Below are 13,492 nucleotides of genomic sequence, written 5' to 3'. Positions count from 1 at the left end.
TTGATGTATTGTTTTGACTCTATTTGTGAATTGTAACCTCGCCTACATTGAAAATGAGGGCTTGCCCTCAACTGTATTTCCGAGTATAAATAAAGGTGATGATTATGATGATGAGACTTCTCAAAGCTGCCATGTCCGATTTGAATCAGAATTCCAGACTGCCTTCAGCGAAAGGCTATAGTCCATGGTCTCGGAGGGCATGGTAAAAACAAATTGTATGTCGTTTTTTCATGATTTCGGAGGATTTGAAAAAAAGGTGAAAAGCGAAAGGCTATATAGTCCATGGTCTCGGAGGGCATGGTAAAAAAAATTCTAGGCCTATGTTGTTTTTTCACTATTTCGGAGGATTTGAAAAAAGGTGAAAATCACGGAAAAGCGAAAGGCTATAGTCCATGGTCTCGGAGGGCATACTATATAGTATGTCGTTTTTCAGGATTTTTGAGGATTTGAAAAAAAGACGAAAATCACTAGAGACAATGGACTATAGCCCATGGTCTCGGAGTGATTTTCGTCTTTTTTTCAAATCCTCAAAAATGATGAAAAATGGCATGCTATAGTATGCCGTCCGAAAAAAATTATAACTTTGGCATGCTACTAGTCCTACATACTTACACCTAGAATCCCCATTCAAACCTATTTAGGTTCATCTTACGGTGGACATGTTTGCCTGAAAAGGAATCTTTGAAATGTTTCATAGTTTTAGAAATATAGTGCTTTAAATTTGAGAAATGTATAATGGCAGATAGTGGCACGTCAAAAAATCTTTCACCTAGAAACTCCATTCACACGTTTTATAATTCAGCTTACTGTGGAGACACATGCTGGAACTTTTTACTTTGAAATGTTTTGTAGTTTCTGAGTTATTTAACTTAAACGCCCAATGCATTCTCAATGGCAATAGCACAAACTTTGGCATGCTACTAGTCCTACATACTTACACCTAGAAACCCCATTCAAACCTATTTAGGTTCATCTTACGGTGGACATGTTTGCCTGAAAAATGGCATGCTATAGTATGCCGTCTGAGGCCATGGGCTGAACTTGAACCCACAACCTGTGGCTCACATAGACAGCAGCTTATCACAGAGTGCCACCATGCTCTCTGAGAATCTCCTCAGCTTTCCATCTCTTTCCAGTTCTCTTCTGGATGTTATTCTCCAAAACATGCTGCAGAGTGAAAGTAGGAGGAACTCAGCTGTATTTGAACTCACAACCTCTGGCTCACAGGGACGTCATCTTAACAAGGGTGCCACTGAGCTCTCAGTGATTTTTAGGTTGTAAGTTGTTCTTCTTGGTGTTACTTTTCAAATGGGGCCTTGGGATCATGTACAGAGTATTTGAATGGTGCTGTGCATCAAAGGTGTCTTTAGTGCTTTTAAGTGTCTGCTTGTGTTGGCTTTGATACTCTGGTACCTCTTCCCCGAGGGCAGCAGCCTGAAAAAAACTGTTCTTCAGTCTGCTTGTGTTAGCTTTGATACTCTGGTACCTCTTCCCCGAGGGCAGCAGCCTGAAAAAACTGTATAGGGGTGTGTGGGGAAAAGCTTGACGGAAAAGCGTGACGAAAAAGCGTGTTTTTCATCATTTTTGACCATGGGCTGTAGCCCATCTCAGACGGCATACTATAGCATGCTGTTTTTCATCATTTTTGAGGATTTGAAAAAAAGACGAAAATCACTCAATACAATGGACTATAGCCCATGGTCTCGGAGTGATTTTCGTCTTATTTTCAAATCCTTGTTTTTCATCATTTTTGACCATGGGCTGTAGCCCATCTCAGACGGCATACTATAGCATGCCGTTTTTCATCATTTTTGACGATTTGAAAAAAAGACGAAAATCACTCAAGACAATGGACTATAGCCCATGGTCTCAGAGTGATTTTAGTCTTTTTTTTAAAATCCTCGTTATTCATCATTTTTGACCATGGGCTGTAGCCCATCTCAGACGGCATACTATGGCTTGGGGCCAGCATATGACGTCATAACGTGTGCTGGCCCCAAACATCGCACCTGGCCAAAAACATGACTTGCACGCTCTGCCTGCGCAAGTAATGATTACTGTCACAATATAGAACTATTTAACACTGTTACTGAACACACTCTATAGCAATGATTACTGTCACAATATAGAGCTATTTAACACTGTTACTGAACACACTCTATAGCAATGATTACTGTCACAATATAGAACTATTTAACACTGTTACTGAACACACTCTATAGCAATCGTTACTGCACAATATAGAACTATTTAACACTATTACTGAACACACTTGTAACCCAGCCAACATGGCAACCCGAAAATGGCAACCCATGTCAACTGTCAATCAAGACAGTATAAAGGTGACATCAGTTCCTACACTCCCCACTCCCACTTCCACCTCATTCAAGATGGCCGAAATGTTTGGCATGGCAGCAGCAGGTTCCTCTTCACTACTGTGACAATCCTTGGTTACTCTTCGGTGAGTTATATAGGCTTTGTGTCATGTTAACTTGGATCAACTGGTTAACTGTTTGAGTTTATATTGAAAGTATTTGATTTATGATTTATGTTTGAACTTTTGGTTTAATAATTAATATTGATATTATAAAATACCTTGAATTTTATTTTCTAACCTCTCTACCAACCTTTAATTAGTTATCCATTGTGCCACTTGCTACACACACTATAGCAATCATTACTGCACAATATAGAACTATTTAACACTGTTACTGAACACACACTATAGCAATTATTACTGTCACAATAACTTTGTAAAGCTACTGATGTTTGTGTGCAACATTTGAGCTGACAGGCCTTTTTTATGTCAATCAATCAAGTCACCTTAATTCAAGTGATAGATTATATACAGGGGCATGCCATGTGGTCTACCTGCACAGCCTTTGTCATCTACTGGTAGATCACAATGTACCTTTTGGGCACCCCTGCAATACAGGATTCCTGTCCAGAATTGTTTTATTAAATATAGAGGGTTTAAGTCGTTCTGAATTTATGTGTGTTTGTTTTTCTTTCTTTCTTAGGACGGAGATCAAGGTAGACACCGTTGGAAGGCTCTAGCCAGCAAGCCCGCTCAGTCAGCCAACGCAGCCAGCCAGTCAGCCAGTGTAGAAAGTCGGGCTGCCAAGCCAGCGCACTTCAGCCATTGCAGCCAAGGGTTAGGGTTAGTCAGCTCAGCCAGGCCTCTCTCGAGGCCTGGCTCTCTGTCTGCCTGGCCCGGTCTGCCCCGCCCTGCCTTGCAGCAACAGAACCAGCCGGCCTGGCAAGCCAGCCAGCTCAGAATGCGAGCTCAGCAAGACAGCGCAGTGAAAATCTTTACAAGCCCAGACTCAGGATGCCCAGCAGACAGTCAGCCAGACCAGACCCGCATTTGCAGCAAGCCAGGCTCTCAGCCCTAACAGTGCAGTGCCTTTGATTAGTCATCCAAGCCAAAGGGTAGGGTTTGACTGCCCGGGCCTCCTGCCAGCTGCCAATGCTTTCCTGCGACCCTGCTTGCCAAGGTCTGCCACAAACTTTCTGTCCTGTCCTGAAACTGTTTTTTTCTGAGTCTGGGCTTGTAAAAATCTTCGCTGCACTGGCTTGCTGAGCTCGCATTCTGAGCTGGCTGGCTTGCCAGGCTGGCTGGTTCTGTTGCTGCAAGGCAGGGCGGAGCAGACCGGGCCAGGCAGACAGAGAGCCAGGCCTCGAGAGAGGCCTGGCTGAGCTGACTAACCCTTGGCTGCCTCGGCCTGCTTGCCTGCATGCTTGCCTGCATGCTTGCCTGTCTCGTCCTGCTGCGTGTAGCTACAGGCCCAGTCGAAACAAAGATACACGACGCAAAACGAGCTTGCAGATCCGCTGTATTTGAAGAATGAATGAACGTGGTCGCCGCCCGTGGCCACCTCGCCGCTGATGAATCGAGCCGAGCGCTCTCCTCCCGGTGTTTCTCCCATCTGTTTGTCTTAATTGTCTTCTGTCTGAGTTTCTTAAACTGAACAAAGAGAGTAGGACTAATTGCAATCATTTGAGCTATCAATAACAGCCCACTTGATCTCTTAGCTCCTCCTTCACTTTTGAAGAAACTCTCCACCTCCTATATAGGTAGCTCAGTTTCAGAGACAGTCTGACTAGCGGTCTGACTCTGCATTTGCTTGTGAACCTGCACTTTTGGCACACAGTAAGTGGAAACACACTCTAAACGTTTTTTCTACTTTTTCTTCCTTTACACTTCTGAGCTTTCTTAGCTCCTTTCCTTTCCCCACACTTAGACCCTGACCCATGGCTGGTTGAATCTCTTTATCGAACAAATCACACAGGCTGACTAATATAGCCTAGTGTCCAATCCAAAGACCCGGACATCCAGACACATCCAGCGAAGGAGGCCGCCTCCTAGGGTTTTGTATCAACTTACTTCCTACTTCCTATTATTACTATTATGTTATAATTATTAGTTGTATTTATTATTATTATTATTATCTCTTATATCTGTTTATAATGTGCTTTCCCACCGTCCCTATACTGTCCTCCTCATGTCGCCCTAGACACTACCTCTACCGTCGCAGAGATCCCTCAAATCTCATCTATCCAGCTCGTTCACCCAGTCACCACATTGTGGTGGAGGGAGGCCTATGGAACTGCCACGCAGCTACCAAGAAGAATATGCCTGAATTCATTTCAGGCCAAGCCTCCCTCAGGTCTCTGCATTTCCTTGCTCTGACTGAAACCTGGATTACCCCAGATAACACTGCAACCCCGGCCGCCCTCTGTTTCTCACAAGTTTACCCACACCCCTCGCCCAACAGGTGCAGGGGGTGGTACAGGACTACTAATGTCCCCCAAATGGAATTTCCGTGTCTTAAATATCTCTCACCTTTCTGTCCACATTTGAATTCCATGCTATCTCAATATCACAACCAGTCCCCCTCACCCTCATTGTGCTCTATCGCCCCCCAGGAACTCTAGGGAACTTCCTGGAAGAACTAGATTCTCTGATCAGCTCGTTTCCGGAGGATGGCACCCCACTGATCCTACTGGGTGATTTCAACCTACCTACAGCAGATAAGTATCTTCCCGTTACATCCCTTCTGGCCTCATTTGACCTCTCCCTATCTCCCTCCCCTCCCACTCACAAGGCTGGTAATGTTTTGGACCTGGTGTTCTCCAGAGCCTGCTCTCCCTCTACACTCTCTGTTACACCCTTAATTAGGTCTGACCACCACTTCATAACCTTCTCCCTCTCTCTCTCCACCCTCCCGCCTAAACCTACTAACCCTCCGAACGTCACCACCCGACGCAATCTCAAGTCCCTAAACCCCTCCTCCCTCTCATCCTCTATTCTCTCCTCTCTACCCTCCCTGGAGTCCTTCCTCTCTCTCTCACCTGACTCTGCAACCTCATCCTTCCTCTCCTATCTCATCTGCATTCGACCAACACTGCCCCCTCTCATCCAGGCCAGCTCGCTCATGTCCACCGGCCCCCTGGTTATCTGAAACTCTCAGATCTGAACGCACCTAAGGACAGCCGAAAGGAAGTGGCGCAAGACAAAGCTACCTGATGACCTCTCCCACTTTCACTCACTCCTCTCTGCCGTCTCCCTCTCACTAACCACTGCTAAAACCTCTTTCTACCACACCAAAATCCAATCCTGTACTTCTAACCCAAGGAAACTCTTCTCCACTTTCTCCTCCCTCCTTAAGCCCCCTCCCCCCACTCAACCTTCATCCCTCACTGCTGATGTTTTTGTCAACTACTTCGAGAAGGTTGATGATATCAGCAGCTCCTCCCCCCCCCCCTCCCCCCCCCCTCCCCCATAAAGTGGCATCTGACTCAACCAACACTAACCCCAACATACCATGCATGTCCTCCTTCTCTCCTCTTTCCCCAGACGAGGTCCTACAACTAGTGACTTCCACTAGACCTACCACCTGTCCTCTCGACCCGGTCCCGTCTCCAATCTTCCAGACCATCGCACCTGATCTGCTCCCCTTCATCACCTCCATCATCAACACCTCAGTAACCTCAGGCTGCGTCCCATCTGCCCTCAAGTCAGCCAGAGTAACACCACTCAAGAAACCAACCCTTGACCCCTCAGATGTCAAGAACTACAGACCGGTATCACTCCTTTCATTTCTGTCTAAAAGGTCATTTATACTGGTGAAGGTAATTTACTAGTCTTATGAAGGTAATTTATACTGTTAAAGGTAATTTATACTGGCCAAGGTCATTTAAACTGGTGAAGGTAATTTACTAGTCTTATGAAGGTAATTTTTACTGGTCAAGGTCATTGAGGGGCGCGCTTTAGTGCGCGATTCTTCATTTCGGAGGATTTGAAGAAAAGGTGAAAATCGCGGAAAAGCAAAAGTCCATGGTCACGGACCGCATACTGGTCAAGGTAATTTATACTGGTGATAGCTTGGTCCCAATTCGTCCAAAAGCAACAAGATCGTGCACTTGGTGACAAGTGTTTGATTTTTCGTATGGTGTTATATGGTTATATACCATAATGCCCATCCCTAACACCATGCCAAAATTGAAGAACTTGTCATGAAGTGCACGATTATAACTAATTGGGACCCACGAATTGGGACCCAGCTATGAAGGTCATTCATGAAGGTAATTTATACTTGTCAAGGTCATTTATACTGCTCAAGGTCATTTATACTGGTGATAGCTTGGTCCCAATTCGTCCAAAAGCAACAAGATCGTGCACTTGGTGACAAGTGTTTGATTTTTCGTATGGTGTTATATGGTTATATACCATAATGCCCATCCCTAACACCATGCCAAAATTGAAGAACTTGTCATGAAGTGCACGATTATAACTAATTGGGCCCCACGAATTGGGACCCAGCTATGACGGTCATTCATGAAGGTAATTTATACTTGTCAAGGTCATTTATACTGCTCAAGGTAATTTATACTGGTGATAGCTTGGTCCCAATTCGTCCAAAAGCAACAAGATCGTGCACTTGGTGACAAGTGTTTGATTTTTCGTATGGTGTTATATGGTTATATACCATAATGCCCATCCCTAACACCATGCCAAAATTGAAGAACTTGTCATGAAGTGCACGATTATAACTAATTGGGCCCCACGAATTGGGACCCAGCTATGAAGGTCATTCATGAAGGTAATTTATACTTGTCAAGGTCATTTATACTGGTGATAGCTTGGTCCCAATTCGTCCAAAAGCAACAAGATCGTGCACTTGGTGACAAGTGTTTGATTTTTCGTATGGTGTTATATGGTTATATACCATAATGCCCATCCCTAACACCATGCCAAAATTGAAGAACTTGTCATGAAGTGCACGATTATAACTAATTGGGCCCCACGAATTGGGACCCAGCTATGAAGGTCATTCATGAAGGTAATTTATACTTGTCAAGGTCATTTATACTGCTCAAGGTCATTTATACTGGTGATAGCTTGGTCCCAATTCGTCCAAAAGCAACAAGATCGTGCACTTGGTGACAAGTGTTTGATTTTTCGTATGGTGTTATATGGTTATATACCATAATGCCCATCCCTAACACCATGCCAAAATTGAAGAACTTGTCATGAAGTGCACGATTATAACTAATTGGGACCCAGCTATGAAGGTCATTCATGAAGGTAATTTATACTTGTCAAGGTCATTTATACTGCTCAAGGTCATTTATACTGGTGATAGCTTGGTCCCAATTCGTCCAAAAGCAACAAGATCGTGCACTTAATGACAAGTGTTTGATTTTCATACTGGTGTTATATGGTTATATACCATAATGCCCATCCCTAACACCATGCCAAAATTGAAGAACTTGTCATGAAGTGCACGATTATAACTAATTGGGACCCAGCTATGAAGGTCATTCATGAAGGTAATTTATACTTGTCAAGGTCATTTATACTGCTCAAGGTCATTTATACTGGTGATAGCTTGGTCCCAATTCGTCCAAAAGCAACAAGATCGTGCACTTAATGACAAGTGTTTGATTTTCATACTGGATGTTATATGGTTATATACCATAATGCCCATCCCTAACTCCATGCCAAAATTGAAGAACTTGTCATGAAGTGCACGATTATAACTAATTGGGACCCACGAATTGGGACCCAGCTATGAAGGTCATTCATGAAGGTAATTTATACTTGTCAAGGTCATTTATACTGCTCAAGGTCATTTATACTGGTGATAGCTTGGTCCCAATTCGTCCAAAAGCAACAAGATCGTGCACTTAATGACAAGTGTTTGATTTTCATACTGGATGTTATATGGTTATATACCATAATGCCCATCCCTAACTCCATGCCAAAATTGAAGAACTTGTCATGAAGTGCACGATTATAACTAATTGGGACCCAGCTATGAAGGTCATTCATGAAGGTAATTTATACTTGTCAAGGTCATTTATACTGCTCAAGGTCATTTATACTGGTGATAGCTTGGTCCCAATTCGTCCAAAAGCAACAAGATCGTGCACTTAATGACAAGTGTTTGATTTTCATACTGGATGTTATATGGTTATATACCATAATGCCCATCCCTAACTCCATGCCAAAATTGAAGAACTTGTCATGAAGTGCACGATTATAACTAATTTGGACCCACGAATTGGGACCCAGCTATGAAGGTCATTTATACTGGTCAAGGTCATTTACTAGTCTTACGAAGGTCATTTATACTGGTCAAGGTAATTTACTAGTCTAGTCTTTTTAGATTACTTTGTCCTATTTGCCTGTTTTTTTTTTTACTATTGACGTCTTCTGCACTGAATTGTACTGTATTGTATTCTATTGTATTCCACTATATTCTGCCTTGTGAAGCACTTTGGTACAATGAGAGTTGTTTTTAAATGTGATAAATAAATAAATTTGATTTGATTTTGAAGGTCATTTATAATGGTCACAGTCATTTATACTGTTCAAGGTAATTTAAACTGGTGAAGGTAATTTACTAGTCTTATGACGGTCATTTATACTGGTCAAGGTAATTTAACAGCGCGCTTTAGTGCGCGATTCTTCATTGTTGAGGATTTGAAAGAAAGGTGAAAAGCGAAAGGCTATAGTCCATGGTCTCGGAGGGCATACAATAGTGTGCCACTTTTTGCATTATTTTTGAGGATTTGAAAAGCGAAAGGCTGTAGTCCATGGTCTCGGAGGGCTTACTATAGTATGTCGTGTTTCACCATTTCGAAGGACCTGTAAATTACAACAAAACAAACTAAGGCACTGGTGTGGTACTCCTGGTTTTCCAGAACGGGGTTCAAGTCCCTGCAGTGCTCTGCTCAATTTGTTGTATTTACATGGTTTATTTAAATGTTCTGCTCATTGTCCATGGGCTCGGAGGGCCCATTTAATATTAGATTAGATTCTTCTTATGAAGGTAATTTATACTGGTCAAGGCGTGATTCTTCATTGTTGAGGATTTGAAAATCAAGGAAAAGCGAAAGGCTATCCATGGTGTCGGATGGCATACTATATATATAGTATGTCGTTTTTTACGATTTCGGAGGATTTGAAAAAAAAGGTGAAAATGTATACTGGTGACTGTCATTTACTAGTCTTATGAAGGTCATTATACTAGTCAAGGTCATTTATACTGGTCACGGTAATTTACTAGTCTTTTGAAGGTCATTTATAATGGTCACGGTAATTTAAACTGGTGAAGGTAATTTACTAGTCTTATGAAGGTCATTTATACTGGTCAAGGTCATTTATACTCAAGGTCATTGATATTGGTCAAGGTCATTGAGTGACGCGCTATAGTGCGCGATTCTTCATCATTGTTGAGGATTTGAAAAAAAGGTGAAAATCCCGGAATACGAAAGGCTTTAGTCCAAGGTCTCGGAGGGCTTTAAATAAATACTTTCTGAAGTCTGAGGAAAATGAACAGGGATTTATTTTCCGGGTCTCTCGAGGGGGGGACTGCGACGCTCTAGTATGCCGTGGTGCAACCCAACGGAGTTGCACCACTTACTTCACACGGGTGTGATTTTCATGATTTTGGAGGATTTAAAAAAAAAGCAAAAAGAAGGGCATACTATAGTCCATGGTTTCGGACTGCATGACGTTTTTCATGATTTTGCAGGATTTGAGAACAAGATGAAAATAATGGACCTGTAAATTACAACAAAACAAACTAAGGCACTGGTGTGGTACTCCTGGTTTTCCAGAACGGGGTTCAAGTCCCTGCAGTGCTCAATGTGTTGTATTTACATGGTTTATTTTAATGTTCTGCTCATTGTGTTGCCTTTTCATAGATGATAGATGATAACCCCCAGGTCACGCTTTCGTCACACTTTTTCTCTGAGTGATTTTCGTCTTTTTTTCAAATCCTCAAATGATGAAAAACTGCATGTTTGCCTGAAAAGGAATCTTTGAAATGTTTCATAGTTTTAGAAATATAGTGCTTTTAAATTTGAGAAATTCAGAATGGGGGTCAATGGCAGATTTTGGCAAGTAAAGATTTGAGTGGGGTTTGAACCCACAATCTCCAGATCATGCAGCCAGTGTGCAAAGTCACTGATCTACTTGCTACCTGCCACAACACAGGCTGCTGTTCCCTTTGAGTACAACATTGATACAAAAATAAAATAACAGGAGATTTGTCTATTGTTTCTTTTGCTGTTTATCTCTAGACGTTTGAATGTTTATGAACCACAATGGAAACGAGTGTAGTGTCTTGCCATTATTTGTCGTATATTGAGTGTCCAGGAAGCACTTTTGCATAAATGATTGGAGAGGCCAGGCATGTCCTTATTTCTGTATCACTTTATTTAAGGACAAAGCATAGTTACCAAATTCATGATCAGTCCATTCCAGAGCCATCCTAGAGCAGTCCCATCATAGCAGTCCCCGATCTCATCTGGAACCTGGCTATAGATCTCACTCTGACTGACTCTGTTCTCAACTGACCTCTCTGACTGGATTCTGTGGATTCTCCTCTGATTCTGGATCTCCGCACATTTGAGACCCTCTTTATAATTCTCCCAAATAGTGCACGTAGGGTGTGCACCCCAAAGCCCTTGTATGTGTGTACGCACGTGCATGTGCGTCCCCAAATGTGTCACTGATCTACTTGCTACCTGCCACAACACAGTCTGCTGTTCCCTTTGAGTACAACATTGATACAAAAATAAAATACAAAAAATAAAATAACAGGAGATTTGTCTACTGTTTCTTTTGCTGTTGTTTATCTCTAGACGTTCGAATGTTTATGAACCACAATGGAAACAAGTCTCTGGCTCTTCTGTCATGATCTATTCAGCCTTTTAAGAACAGCATGCACAGTGGCTCACTGGGTACAGAGCCTGCCTGGGAATCAGGAGGGTGCAGGTTCAAGTCCTGGCTCTGACATAGTGTCCCAAAATCATGAAAGTATGACATAATATATTATGCCGTCCCAAACCATGGACTATATATAGTATGTCGTTTTTTCATGATTTTCATATTTTTTTCAAATCCTCCAAAATCACGAAAAACGACATGCTATAGTATGCCGTCTGAAAAAAATTATATCTTTGGCATGCTACTAGTCCTACATACTTACACCTAGAATCCCCATTCAAACCTATTTAGGTTCATCTTACGGTGGACATGTTTGCCTGAAAAGGAATCTTTGAAATGTCTCATAGTTTTAGAAATATAGTGCTTTAAATTTGAGAAATGTATAATGGCAGATCACTTTAATGGCAAATCACTTTCACCTAGAAACTCCATTCACACGTTTTATAATTCAGCTTACTGTGGAGACACATGCTGGAACTTTTTACTTTGAAATGTTTTGTAGTTTCTGAGTTATTTAAGTTAAACGCCCAATGCATTCCCAATGGCAATAGCACAAACTTTGGCATGCTACTAGTCCTACATACTTACACCTAGAAACCCCATTCAAACCTATTTAGGTTCATCTTACGGTGGACATGTTTGCCTGAAAATGTTTCATAGTTTTAGAAATATAGTGCTTTAAATTTGAGAAATTTACGTCAAAAAATCACTTTCACCTAGAAACTTTACACATTGGTCTGGTATATTAGGATCAAAATGATTAAGTAGAGCAGGAGTAATATACGTTCACATCTATGGAGTGGGAAGAGTATCAAAAGTGTCACAGTAAATATTACAGATTTGTAACTCACAAGTTCAGATTTGCAACTCACATGAGTGAACTCACAGGTTCACATTTGTGTTTTGTATCCACAAGTTCAGATTTGTGTTTTGTATCTGTATTTCGCATCTGTGTTTTGTATCCGTGTTTCGCATCTGTGTTTTGTATTTGTGTTTTGTATCTGTAATTTGCATCTGTGTTTTGTATCCGTGTTTCACATCTGTGTTTGAAACACAAATACAAAACACAGATGTGAAACACGGATACAAAACACAGATGCAAATTACAAATACAAAACACAAATACAAAACACAAATCTGAACTTGTGGATACAAAACACAAATGTGAACCTGTGAGTTCACTCACGTGAGTTACAAATCTGAACTTGTGAGTTACAAATCTGTAATATTTACTGTGACACTTTTGATACTCTTCTCATTCCATACACATCAACCATTTGTATAAATGTAACTTGTATCTAGTATTGATCGTCTGTGTTTGGGCTTTGTAACAAGCCCTCTCCCAATGTTCAACACTTATTTCTACATTTAGATCGTTACACCAGGCCAATCTTCTACACTCGGAGGATTCCCCAGACAACCTCACAAACATATCATAAACCAGAGATACTTGACCACGACCATCAAAATAACTTACAATAATCTTTTCTAAAACTGATAGAGATGGCAGCTGGATTGAGTTATCTTGGGTACTTGAAATAAAACATCTTATCTGTAGGTACTTAAAAAAAATGATTTGATGGAATATCATATTTCCTGCGAAGTCCTTCAAAAGACATCAGTACATCCTTTTCATATGAGAGATTTTGGCAATCCCCTTGTCTGCCCATGAGAGAGGCACCCAGCTGCAGCCTCGCAGACGAGACGGGACCGGAAGTGCCTTATTTTGTTTTTGCATGCACGCGCACAGGCGCAAATGCACGCACGCATGTGCCGGAAGTGTGTGTTTTTTTACTTGCTGGAACAGCATTTATCCATTTAGATATATTAATGTTATTATTATTTTTTTACACAGAAACATAATGTGTGTTGTAGAGCATCATTTAAATGCTTAATGTATAGTTTTAATGTGCAAATGAATCGTTTTTCATTGGATTCAGTTTACTCTAGTCTAGAGGGTAGTCATATTTGATAACCTAGATTTGCCCAAAAAAAAACACACTGCCCTGTCTTTGCTATTGGGAGAATCTACAAACAGCATAGAAGTTTGTCTCCAAAATAATATGATACTTCTAGTTTACAACACCTACTCAAGCTACTACTACTACAGATGATGATGATCGATGATATGATGCATATAGTAATGAATCATATTCACAACGTACATAATGGAGGGAGAAGGGGTAGAGAACAGAGAGGAATGAAAGGAGCAAAGGAGGATTGACAGATAGAGAAACCTGTATAAAA

General features: G+C 41.5%; 1 long non-coding RNA gene across 1 annotated transcript; it reads left to right on the top strand.

Moving 5' to 3' along the window:
• Positions 1-2,379: 2,379 nt before the first annotated feature.
• On the top strand, positions 2,380-3,252 carry LOC306914002. Its single transcript, XR_013788629.1, has 3 exons — positions 2,380-2,461; positions 3,021-3,042; positions 3,175-3,252. It is a non-coding gene; the product is annotated as an uncharacterized lncRNA (long non-coding RNA).
• Positions 3,253-13,492: the final 10,240 nt, after the last annotated feature.

This window comes from Electrona antarctica, assembly GCF_951216825.1.
Source record: "Electrona antarctica genome assembly, chromosome: 21".
NCBI classification, from domain to species: Eukaryota; Metazoa; Chordata; class Actinopteri; order Myctophiformes; family Myctophidae; genus Electrona; species Electrona antarctica.
This window is presented reverse-complemented; position numbering and strand designations above follow the sequence as displayed.